General features: G+C 41.3%; 1 protein-coding gene across 5 annotated transcripts in view; it reads right to left on the bottom strand.

The window, feature by feature from the left end:
- POGZ (pogo transposable element derived with ZNF domain) overlaps nt 1–13,517 on the bottom strand; it is a 52,442-nt gene that overhangs the window by 38,431 nt on the left and 494 nt on the right. Inside the window, exon 1 of one of the 5 annotated variants that reach the window (XM_029946752.1) lies at nt 8,058–8,075. The exons of the other annotated variants lie outside the window; for them this stretch is intronic. The gene's annotated coding sequence lies outside the window, so the exon portion shown is untranslated. Of the gene's footprint in view, nt 1–8,057; nt 8,076–13,517 lie in introns of those variants that run through there. 5 annotated transcript variants of the gene reach the window in all.

The following is a 13,517-nucleotide window of genomic DNA, read 5'->3' as shown; positions in this document are numbered from 1 at the left end:
TATATAAACATATCTCCACGAGCACCTTGGTGGCTGAGTTGGTTGAGCCTCAGACTTGTAATTTCGGCTAAGGCCACAGTCTTGCAGTTAGTGGGATCAAGCCCCAGAATCTGTGCTGAGCTAAATGTGGAGCCTGCTTGGGACTCTCTCTCTCTGCACCCCCCTACATGTACACTCACTCTCTCAGAATGAAGAAACACTTAAAAAGATAAAATAAAATAATCTTCATATCAACCTTCTATTATTAGTCAGCTATCTTCAATTTCACTCCCATGGCATTTGGCAGAAAGTTTCACATCCACGAAGTACATGTTTCAGAAACTAAAAAATAAAATTATACTCTCTCCCGGAATTCTTTCTCGAGATTCTTCAGTCTTGTAACATATTTACTGAGCAAAAGATTCTCATTAATCTTATTACTTCCACTCTTTATCCTAAACCCCTTTCCTTTCCCTTAACAAGACGACTGAATCATTTCACTTAATGGCAGAATTTACAAATACAGTTAGTTGACCCTTGAACGACATGGATTTGAGCTGTGCAAATCTACGTATAGATTCTGTTTTCAATACATGTATTGGAAAAGTCTAAAAATTTGTAACAATTTGAAAAAACTCAAAGAACCAGGTAGCCTCGAAATATCAAAACAAGTTAAGGAAAAGGTAGTTATGTCTTGAATACAGAAAACATATTTAGATGTACTTGTTTATCATTTACTACCATAAAACATTCACAAATTACAAAAAGTCAAAATTTATCAAAACTTACACACCTACCAACTGTACATGGTGGCATCTGCAATAAATATAAACAAACATGCAGTATTAAGATAACTGCTGAAACTAACTAGAGGGTCTAATGTATCCCTGTATTTCGTAGCCACGTCCTATTGCTATCACAGTGAGCTCAAGCGTTGTGGGTATCCCAATGTCCCCTTAAAACACCACTTGAGGGCGCCTGAGTGGCTCAGTCGGTTAAGCGGCTGGCTTCAGCTCAGGTCATGATCTCATGGTTCGTGGGTTCGAGTCCTGCATCAGGCTCTGGGCTGACAGCTCAGAGCCTGGAACCTGCTTCAGATTTTGTACCTCCCCCTCTCTCTGCCCCTCCTCTGCTCACAATCTCTGTCTCTCAAAAATAAATTTTTAAAAAACCCAAAAAAAAAAAAACCCGCACCACTTCAGCAGTTGATCTCTCAATTAAATTGTAAACGTGTTCTCTCCCAGTTTCTGCTATTAGCAGTTAAGTTCTTGGGAAGTCAAAAGTTATACATAGATTTTTGACTGGGGAGGGTATCACCAGTTAATACCCCTAACCCCCCAAACCATTCAAGGGTCAACTGTAGCTAAAACTTTTTAAGGGCAATCAAAGGTTAACAAAGGGGATATATCTGGTTTAATCAAGCCCACCAGCAAGTAACTGTTTTTTGAAAGACAGTCTTTTTTTAGTATTCATTTTGAGAGAGAGCAGGTACCCAAAGCAGGGAAGGGTCAGAAAAGACAGAGACAGAATCCCAAGCAGGCTCTGCTCAGTCAGTGCAGAGCCAGGCATAGGGTTCAATCTCATGAAGGCATGAGATCATGACCGGAGCCAAAAATCAAGTGTCAGATACTTAACTGCTGAGCCACTCAGGTGCCCTTTAAGATTGTCTTTAAGACAATCTTTTCCTGAATGCCAAAATGCAGATCATCTCAAAGGTACCAAACAAATTTCTTAACTATTCCTAACAAAAACTTTATCCACAACATATAAGCTTAAATAGCTAGTAAGGTTCCTTTCCAAGGTGGAAAGGGGTGGGGGGGTAGATAAAAGCAAAAGGCCTACAACCTGACTTATAAATGAAGACCTTATTTCTCCCTTCAATAGAATTCCCGAGAGAAAAAAAGTCATCATATCCCACTGTCCTCCAGCTTCTACCAGGCACAGCCCAAGCAGCATGGCCTACTGCAGAAGACATCTGGGTTCAACAGCTGTACATGGGCTAAAGGGAAACCAAATCATAAGACATTAGTAAGGAATCTTCGCACATGCCAATGGATGTTTTCCAACTCAGGGATACTCAAAAATGGGGACTACTTGCCCTCCAGAAGACATCTGGCAGTGTCTAGAGACATCTTTGGTAGGGTTGGGGAGGACTGCTACTGGCACCTATCTAGTGGCCAGGGGTGCTACTCAACACCCGATAGCACACAGGTCAGCTAGGGACTAACTGCTCTAAAACATCTACATGGCCAAGACAAAGAAACTCTGATCAAACGGAATCCACGCTCTGAAATGCAAATTATTTTGTTTATTTTCATTTTTGAAAGAGAGCGAGCGAGCGAGCGAGCGAGGGAGGGAGGGAGGGAGGGAGGGAGAATGTGCAAACAGGGGAAGAACAGAAAGAGAGGGAAACAGGATCTGAAGTGGGCTCTGTGCTTGCTAGAGTGGAGAGCCTGATGTGAGGCTCGAACTCACGAACCATGAAATGATGACCTGAGCTGAAGTTGGACACTTAACTGACTGAGCCACCCAGGTGCACCTGAGGGGAAAATTCTTTAAAAGCAATCATCCCACGTTCATTTCTTGGGCGCCTGGGTGGCTCAGTCAGTTGAGCATCTAACTCTTGATTTCAACTCAGGTCATGATTTCAGGGGCAAAGGATCAAGATTACTGCATCCAGCTCCATGCTGAGTGCAGAACCAGTTAAGATTCTCTCTCTCTCCCTCTGCCCAACTTGTATTCCTTTTCTCTCTCAAAATAAATAAATAAACACTAAAAAAAAGAAGAAATTGAAATTGGATTAAAGGACTTTGGGAGATTACATCCAAAAAAATTATCCACTAGTCAATATTGACAATGACAAACCAAAAGTAACCAACAAAATTGGCAGTAACCGTAATTTTTGAGGATTGACATCATGATGCTCCTGTTTTAAGGAGAAATTAAGTACTTGGGCAAGAAAAGAATGGTACAGAAGTTGTCAGATGAATATGAAGAGAAAACCAAGTTTCACAGGTAGATAATTCTAAGGTGAAACAAACCTTATAATCATCTCATGAACCAAGACATCATGACCAAGCTGAAATCAAGAGTTGGACACTTAACCAACTGAGCCACCCAGGTGCCCCTAATCTCCATTTCTAAATTTCTGCTTTTGACCCCTTTATAATTCCTCTGTGGGTTGCTTCTGCTAAATACAACTACTCTTCTTGTGTGTCCAACTTCCAAATCATTTTCTCAGAGGGCAGTGAACCAAAATGACAGGAAGCAAACCTACTTCTGCATGCTTTCTCAGTCTTACTGTTGTGTTTGAACTGTGAGTTACAAAGGTAGCTCCATATCTCAAACACCAAAGGTTATGATAGTACTTAAGTTTAAACACAAATATGTTAGCCAATAATCCAGAGAATGCCTGTCACCAACTGGTGTACACAGCAAACAAGCCAATGACTATCATAGTTAACCTTAATCAAATCAAGGAGCACTTGGGTGGCTCAGTTGGTTGAGTGTCTGACTTCAGCTCGGGGCATGGTCTCATGGTCGGTTTCTGGGTTCAAGCTCTTCATTGGGCTCTCTGCTAACAGCTCAAAGCCTGGAGCCTGCTTCGCATTCTGTGTCTTCCTTTCTCTCTGCCTCTCCCCTACTTGTGTTCACTTACTCTAAAATGAAAAATATTAAAAACAAAACCAAAAATACCAAGCATTTAAATTTAACTTGCAGTTTGTAGGAAACACAGCAGTAGAGGAGTAAATTAAGTAGCACCACAAGGAAATAATGAGGTAAGTCCAGAAGATGGGACATTCTATAAAGAAATAATCAAATGCAGAATAGAGAACATTCTATAAAACTAGTAACATGTTCTCTTTAAAAATGTGACACACAAACACACAAAAACTAAATTAAAGAAACTAGGGGTTGGGGCACCTGGGGAGCTGAGTTGATTGTCTAACTTTTGATTTTGGCTCAGATCATGATCCCAGAGTTGTGGCATCAGGCCCATGTCAAGCTCCATGCCATGGAGCCTGCTTGACAGTCAGTGTCTCTCCCTCTCTCTCTCCCTCTCCCTCTCTCTCTCTCTGCTCCTCTCCCCCTACCTGCATGCTCTCTGAGCTCTCTTTCTCTCTCTAAAATTAAAAAAAATAATAAAACTAAAGAGTCATAACAAAATGCAACATTTGAACCTTTATTGGATTTCAGTTCATATAAAAGCTATAAATACATTTTGGGAACAAAAGAAACATTTGAATATACAGACTACATAATATTCGGGAATTACTTTTCATTAAAATTTTTTTAATTTTTAAAATGTTTTAAATTTCATTTCCAGTATAGTTAACATATAGTGTTAAATACAGATCTACAACAAAATGACTCAACAATCCTATACTTTATTCAGTACTCAACAAGGGAAGTATATACACTTAAAAAAAAAAAAAGATAGGGGCACCTGAGGGACTCAGTCAGATAAACGTCAGACTCTTGATTTCAACTCAGGTCATGATCTCAGGGTTCATGAGTTTGAACCCTGCTTCAGGATCTGTGCTGACAGAGCTGCATAGCCTGCTTGGGATTCTGTCTCCTTCTCACTCTATCCCTCCCCCACCATCCCAGGTCCCACCCAACTGAGTGTATTTATTCTTAGCAAATGCACGAAATATTTAGTGGAAATGTCATGATTTCCAAGTGGTTTAGCAAACATATGCATACTTTAGTGCTTTCTTATAGACATTAGGATATTAAAGAAATCATTGTGCCTAGGTCAAGGAGGAATACTCCTTGCATGCCTTCACATGCATGAAATTTTCTTAATAAAAAGTTGGGGGGAATCAGATAAATAAGGTCTGACAATCTAATGGAAAACATGAAGACTATAATTGATAACATTATACCATACAACTAAAATTTGCTGAGTAGAACTTAAGTGTTCTCACAAACAAAATAAATGTGAGGTGATGAATGTGTTCATTAACTAGACTGAGGGAACCCTTTCACAATATACATGAAATCACCATAATGTATGCTTTAAATATCTTATGTTTTGGCAATTAGGCTTCATTAAAGCTGAAATTTTAAAAAAAAGGTGGGCGTAAAAACTACCGATTAACATTTTCGTTGTGATATTTTTGCACTACCATATTCTATCATTATCTTTTTGCCATTTACTCAAACTGGTAGTCATGTTGATTGAATTTTCTATGTAACTTGTTCTTATTTCTAGGAGCGATTTTCACATAGATAGCATATACACGTTTCTTAAAATATACGTGATAATTAAATAATGTTAAAAAAAGGGGGGCACCTGGGTGGCTCAGTTGGTTAAGCGGCCAACTTGGCTCAGGTCATGAGCTCACAGCTCATGAGTTCAAGCTCTGCGTTGGGCTCTGTGCTGACAGCTCAGAGCTTGGAGCCCACTTGGGATTCCGTGTCTCCCTCTCTCTCTGCCCCTTCCCTGCTCATGCTCTGTCTCTTGAAAATAAATAAATGTTAAAAAAATTTTTTTAAATAAATAACGTTAGAAAAAAAGAAATGAATCTAAGGTGGATAATGCAGGCTACCAAGGAAGCACTGCCCATTAATCCAACCCGTTATTTGACATATTAGCGACCTATTTGGTTATTTTTATAGCAGTAATTGTACTGACAACATAGTTTTTGTATATTCAGTAGGCTTTACTCAATACTGCGGCTCACACAGGACTATCAGCAATTCCCATAGCCTTTGAAGTCTTTGGCATTCATCTTTCCATCCATAATATAGATATACCAGATAGACATTTCTAGGGAGAAGTGAACTATATCTTAAGCACTGGCAAATATGGTAACCTATAGTCAGGTCCTAACTAATGAGTAAAAGTCTACATAATTGAAAAGCAAAATACAAAGAGAAAGCTTTACAAACAACCTGTTATTTAAAAGCAACAAGCAGTGTGGGTGGGTGGGGGGGCCTGGGGGGCTCAGTCAGTTAAGCATCCGACTTCAGCTCAGGTCATGATCTCCCAGTTCATGGGTTCAAGCCCCGTGGCGGATTCTGTGCTGACAGCTCAGAGCATGGAGCCTGCTTCGGATTCTGTGTATGCCTCTCTCTCTCTGCCCCTCCTCTGCTCATTGTTTCTGTCTCAATAATAAACATAATTTTTTTTTTAAGCAACAAGGGGTGCCTGGATGACTCAACTGGTTAAGCATCCGACACATGATTTCCACTCAGGTCATGATCTCATGGTTCCTGGGACTCGGTTTGTGGGATCAAGCCCCACCTTGGGCTCAAGCTGAGGCTGCTTGGGATTCTCTTTGCCCCTTCCCCACTCATTCTCTCTCTCTCTCAAAATAAACATTTTAAAAAACTGGCTGACTCAGTTGCTTGAGCATCTGATTTTGGCTCAGGTCATGATCTCACAGTTCATTCGTGTTTGAGCCTGGAGTTGGGCTCTGTGCTGACAGCTCAGAGCCTGGAGCCTGCCTCAGATTCTGTGCCTCCCCCCCCTCTCTGCCCCTCCTCCACTTGTGTGTGCATACTCTCTCTCTCTCAAAAATAAACAAACATCACAAAAACAAAACCAAAAAAATTTAAGAATATACCCTCTTACTCTAGGGTAAAATATAGTCCTCAAAACAATTTGCATTTGTTTTCAAATTACCTCAATTTTTGTCTTTAAAAAATATTAATTCTAGAAAACCTATAGAGCTGACTACTTAATATGGCTGTAAAATTAATTATTGTTAAACCTGTAAGAAGCCTTTATTTATCCAGTCTTCTGCATGACCGATTTCATCCCTTACAGAATCCAACAGTTGCAGAACCTCAAATATTCATGATGTGTTCTTAAACAGTGTTAATAATCTAATACTCCCAAACACAAAATACTTTCAATTTACCAGGCAGCAAATCTATCAAGAAACAGCACCCAGATAAACGTTATGAGCTTTTTACTAAAACAAATACTAAAGTAAGCAATAATTGGACCCTATTTTTAAAGGGTTCAATATTCAGGGGTTCCTTTCCCAACAAAAGCTTTTCTTTGCTGACAGTTGTTACATAACCTATATTCATTTCTACTCCTTTGTTTCCTTTAACTCTGCTAAATACTACTAATATGTTAGTCTATTTCCCTTTTCTCCTCCCAAGTTATATGTAAAATTTTTTTATAGATATGGCTTTAGTATCTTAAACCAGAATGCCAAGAACCTATCAGAGTCTTACTATACTGATATGATAAAGGCACCAAACAGCTCTAGGGTTTGTAATTTAAATCAGAAATCACCATCCTTGGGGCACCTGGGTGGTTCCATCGGTTAAGTCCAACTCTTGATTTCAACTAACACCACAATCTCAAGGTTCCCTGGATCAAGATCCCAGGCCATCAGCCTGGAGCTTGCTTGGGATTGATTCTCTCTCTGCCTCTCAAATAATTAAGTAAACTTAAAAAAAAAAAGGGGGGGAGGGTTGGAGGCGCCTGGGTGGCTCAGTCGGTTAAGCATCCAACTTTGGCTCAGGTCATGATTTCACAGCTTGTGAATTCAAGCCCCACATCAGGCTCAGAGCCTGCAGCCTGCCTGGGATTCCAAGTCTCCATGTCTGTCTGTCTGTCTGTCTCTCTGCCTCTCCCCTGCTTGTGCTCTACCCCTCCCCCAATAAATAAACAGTAAAAAAGATAAAATAAAGGGGAAAAAAAGAAATCTCTACCCTCGACAGAAAGACATACAGTAAAACCTTGGTTTGCGAGCATAATTTGTTCTGGAAACACGCTTGTAATCCAACATATTTGTGTATCAAAGCGACTTTCCCCATAAGAAATAATGGAAACTTTGATGATTCATTCCATACCCAAAAGTACTCATACAAAAATGCCTATAATACTGTAATATAAAATAATAAAAAATACAAAATATAAAGGAAAATAAACAAATTAACCTGCACTTACCTTTGAAAACCTTCGTGGCTGGTGTGAGGGAGACAAGAGAGAGGAGTTATGTGTGGGACAACTTTCACTATCACTAATGAAATCACCGCTATCTACTGGCTCAATGGAATCTTTTTCTTTTTGTGCAACTTTAACAAGAAACCTATCCGACGACACTTACTTTTGCCTCCTTTTGAGGATTTCACGGAAATGTGACATTGCATTGTCGTTAAACAGATTCATTGCTTGCACGGCTACAGCCTTATTCAGGTGGTGCTTTTCTACAAAATTTTGCACTGTTTCCCACATTTTACACATCTCCCTAATCTCATCTGAAGTGAGGGATTCCTCCGCCTTTTTCTCCTCCCCCTCTGCAGACGAGATCTCCTCCATAACCTCTTGCTGTAGCTCTCGATGCAGCTCCATCAGTTCGTCGGTTGTGAGCTCCTGGCCATGTTCCTCCACCAGCTCCTGAATGTCATCCTCACTCACCTCCAATCCCATGGTCTTCCCCAAGGACAAAATTTCATCCATAACTGGCGCCTCCTGTTCATGAGCAAGCCCCTCTAAGTCATGTCCAAGAACACAATCGGGCCACAGTTTTCTCCAAGCAGAACTGAGGGTTCTCTTGGTGACCCCATCCCAGGCTTTATCAATGATATTGAGGCAGTTCACGATGTGGAAATGATTCTTCCAAAACTCTCGGAGGGTAAGGTTTGTTCCTTCAGTCACCTCAAAACACTGCTGAAATAGCGCTTTGATGTAAAGCTTTTTAAAGTTTGAAATGACCTGCTGATCCATGGGCTGGAGGATTGGAGTGGTGTTCGGAGGAAGGAACTTGACCTTAATGAACTTGAATTCCTCCAGTAAGTCGTCCTCAAAGCCTGGAGGATGAGCAGGAGCATTATCCATCACCAGCAAGGCTTTGAGGGGCAGATTCTTTCCTAAAAGGTATTTCTTCACTGCAGGACAGAAGGCCTCATTGATCCACTCAATGAACAAGACACGAGTGACCCATGCCTTGCTGTTGGACCTCCACATGACATTTAACTGGCTCTTTTGAACCTTGCATTTCTTGAAGGCTCGTGGATTCTCCAAATGATACACGAGCAGGGGTTTGACTTTAAAATCCCCGCTTGCATTAGCACAAAACAGGAGGGTGAGATGGTCTTTCATCGGCTTGTGAGCAGGCATTGCATTCTCTTCTTCTGTAATGTACGTCCTCTTTGGCATCTTTTTCCAAAAAAGCCTCGTCTCATCGCAGTTAAAAACTTGTTCTGGCAGGTAACACTCGGAAACCATGAGCTTCTGGAACTCAGTAGCAAATGCCTCAGCTGCCTTAGCGTCCAAACTCACAGCTTCTCCGTGCCTCGCAACACTATGGATGCCACTTCTCCTCTTAAAGTTATCAAACCATCCCCTGCTTGCCTTGAAGCCTTCTTCTTTTTCTGTTGATGTACCTGGCAGTCTACTTACGAGGTCGGTGTACAAGGCCTTCGCCTTCTCGCAGATAAAGTTCTCAGTCACAGTATCACCCGATAGTTGCTTCTCATTTATCCAAACCAGAAGCAACTTTTCCACATCTTCCAGAACACGTGGCCGTTGCTTCGATATTCTCGTGACTCCTTTTGCTGCATCTAGTCCCCTTATTTCTTCTTTCTTCTTTAATATTGTACAAATGGTCGACGTAGACTTCTTATAGAATCTTGCAATTTCAGCCACTCGCATACCTCGTTCATACTTCTTGATGATTTCTTTCTTAACTTCCACTGTAATCATCTCCTTCTTCTTACCGCCTTTCTTTTCTTTCTTTTCAACCTTTTTCTGCATGGGGGCCATTGTACACGCTTGCACGGATGTTGACTACAGTACAGTATTAATAAGCTCTTGTTACTGTATTTAATGTAACTGGCAATAAGGCAGCAGAGGGAAGGGTCTATGTCTGCAGGCAGCCTGACCTAGAATGAAGCAAAGCATTCCTAAGCTTACTCTTGTATGGAAAAGCAAAGGACTGTCCCTAGGTGCTTTGAAGTGACAAAACACACACTAGTGCCAGTTGTGGGCACCTTCCAATGTTCCAAAAAATCACTGATTTCTGCCAGATGCTGCGGCCTGAGACCGAACATCCGAGCATGGGAGATGATCACCCACAATCCCGTTGAGAGAGAAAGAACCACTGGCTCAGCTGTGATCATGTGACATTCAGCATCATGTACTACTTGTATTGCAAGACATCACTAATTTATCAAATTGAAACATTTGTTCGTCTTGCAGAACAAGTTACTCGCAACCCAAGGTTTTACTTGTATGTAGAATAAAGACTAAAAAGTTACCTGGAATATATTTTAATATAATCCCAGGCATTACTTTGTACTTCACACTCACCGTTCTCAGTGAATTCTCACTATTATATGTCCTAACTACTACATTTTACAGATGAGGTAAAAGGAGATTTAGAGAGGTTAAGTAACTTGCCCAAGGTTAAAGTGAGTAGATGACACACCAGGACTCAAATCAACATTTTTCTCTAGAATTCTGCCCCAAGCTACTGCCTCTTCCATTAACACTCCAATTAACACTTGTAAAGTCTCCAGAAGTTCCTAAATTGAGGCAGAATTGGGTGATCTCAGAAGTAGAAGCATAGGACAGTGCCCAGTGATTCTCAAATGCTTTGGTTTCAGGATCGCTATACAACTCTTAAAATTATTGAGGACTTCAGAAAGTTTTCATTGATGTGGATTCTATCTTTTGATATTTACCATATAAGGCCTTAAAACAAAAAAAGTTAAATTCTTATCAACACAATTGACAATAACAAACCATCACAATATAAACATTTTCAATTAAAAGTTACCATTTTCCCCAAAAGAATTAGAAAAGCAGTATTGTTTTACATTCTTGCCAGTTGTTAGGTATAGCTTAATAGAAGGCAGCTGGATTCTTCATAGCTGCATATGCTATCTGTCGCTGTGTGTTGTTTTGGTTAAGTATATGACTATCCTGCCTCACATAGATCTCGGAAAAAAGAAGTATTCTAAAAACCTTTTCAGATAGCTGTGCATATTGACACAATGCTAAAACTCAACAAATGGTAGTTTCTTAAAGAATAGTTGCATCTTGGAATTGGAATCCCTATCAACCCACTTTTTGTACTTTCTTACATTAAAATCCACTGGTGTACCTTGCATTTTGAAAGGATCATTTACCCATGATATTTTGAAACATCATGCACTGGTCACTGGCAAAATACAAATTTACTGAAATGTCCGTGTTCCAAATGTTGACACATTTCACTATAAACACAATTTTTAAAATACTTTAAAATCACACTTATTAACACTGATATGATAAGAAAAGTCTTTTAAGTACCGGAAAGCTGTCAAACCTGAGATGTCAACTTTTTTAAAGTTTATTTTGAGAGAGAAAGAGAAAGTACACACACAAAATGTCAACTTTTAACATATTCTTATTTTCATGCTCAAATTTTTATCGTTGGTAATGAGTACTGTCAACTGTTTTCCTTGAAGTGACAGGCTCACTTCATTTTCAGAAATTATCTGCCAGGGAGCCTGGGTGGCTCAGTTGGTTGAGAACCTGAATCTTGATTTTGGCTCAGGGGGAACCCCACATCAGGCTCTATGCTCAGCATGGAGCCTACTTATGATTCTCTCTCCCTTCTTCCCTCTCCTCCTCTGGGCTCATTCCCTTAAAAAAAATAAATCAAAACTACAAAACATTAAAATGTGAAGAAAAGCTAGTTTGTCAGATCATTCTCTCAAGTAAAAATGCTGTTCCTTGAAACGAGCAGCTTATAACTCAAACTCACAACTACTTTTACTTATGAAGATCATACCTCCTTAGGCAGCATACCTCCTTCAGTCACAGATTCTTAAAAAACTAAAAAGACATCCATTCAAGGACTGAGATTTTTAAAATTGAAAGAGAGAGAGCGGGAGCGCGCATGCCTTCCCCTGAAGGGCAAACAGAGAGGGCGCCATCCCTGCTGTCAGCACAGAGTCCCATGCAGGGCTCCATCCATCCAAGGATGGGTTCATGACCTGAGCGAAACTCAAGAGCCTGACACGCAACTAACTGAACCACCCATGTGCCCCAATTAATAAATCATTTTTATGGCTTCATCAAAGACATTCTCACATGGAGTTTCATGCAACTGCCTTGCTTTGTGCTAAGGCACCACAAGCAGCTTTAGCTTTACCCAGCTTTGCTTTTGGATCATCAGTGCAAATGTCACTGAAAAGAAATACAGCATCCTAGTATCACCTATTTTGAAAACAGTAACGCCCTCTCAGCTCCCCTGAAAGAATCTCAAGGATCCTGAGACCGGTGGGTCATAGTGACCTGTTTAAGGTGGGGGTGGAAAATAACCAAATCCTGTTCATCCCACAAACCTCCATTCTGTTAGTTCTCAAACTAAAGAGTTTGAGATACACACCAATGTGGTCGGTACGTTATAATCATAAGAAAAGGGAAAGAAATCAAGGGTATAAATTGCCACTTAATTGTTTAAAAATTATATTGTGAACACCTTTATGCTAAACCCAAATCTCAATGTGGTAGCTGCCTTAACCAGCCTTAGCTAAAGGACTGCGGGTTAAAAACGTAGAGAAGGTGGCACCCCCCCCCCCCCCGCCAATGCCACCCAAAGAGGCTGAGGCTTGAGGCCCCCACAAAACAGCACTTTCAGCAATCTCCAAGGTATTTTTTATGTATCCTTAACAAGTGTGCGAACCAGTTCGAATTCAGAGTCCAATTCCCAGGCCCAAGAGCAACTCACGGTCTGGACACTGGTTTATCAACAAGCAGCACGCCCTCCTGCCATTTCCCCTCTAGCTAGATGGGAATCCTTTGAAAGTAAAACACCATTTCTGTGGGGGTTTGAGCAGCGGTGGGAGGTGCCCAAAAGAGTGAAAAAGGCTAGGCCACAATTTCCAAGAAGGCGGATGTTCTGAAATAGTACAACCGTTTTTCCAATTTCCATCTCGAAAATGAGATTGGGCTAACCGACTTCCAAGACTCTTCTCAGCTCCACCTTTTTCTGAGCGGAGAACGCCCAAGTAAGTGAGAAGAGATACATCCAGTGTTACTAACAGTTTGGGGGAATCCCGCGTCCGACGGGAGTTAATCTGGGCAACTCGCAGGGGGAAAAAAACCAAAAAACGGAAAGCAGGTGGGTCGACATCATCTTTCCAAGAGATGCTGAGAATCTAGAAAAAAATAGTCCCTGGTATAAACATGGCGCCCACCGCGGCAGGATATAAACACCAAAAATAAAGATATACCGCCCCGTCCCATTTTATAAATCACGGCGCCATCGCAAAAATATTTTAGGGCCGAGGGAGGAGACTTTGCAAACTAACTGCAGTGCACTACAGCTTAGAATGTACTATTGGACCAAGCAGAGATTACATAACACAAGGGAGCGACACCTCAATCACTCATTTTCCAGCTCGCGCTCAAAAAGACCGCCCCACTCCTTCGCCGCCGGGGACGCGGCGGGAGAACCGAGCGCTACCCAACCCCCCGGGACGTCACCTCGGCTCGGCCTCGCCCCCTCACCCGCCCCTCCCGCCGCGCCCCGCCGTCTCGCAGCAGCCCGCGCCCCCGCCCACTTCCCCGCGGG

Source organism: Suricata suricatta, chromosome 8 (assembly GCF_006229205.1).
Source record: "Suricata suricatta isolate VVHF042 chromosome 8, meerkat_22Aug2017_6uvM2_HiC, whole genome shotgun sequence".
Lineage (NCBI taxonomy): Eukaryota > Metazoa > Chordata > Mammalia > Carnivora > Herpestidae > Suricata > Suricata suricatta.
This window is presented reverse-complemented; position numbering and strand designations above follow the sequence as displayed.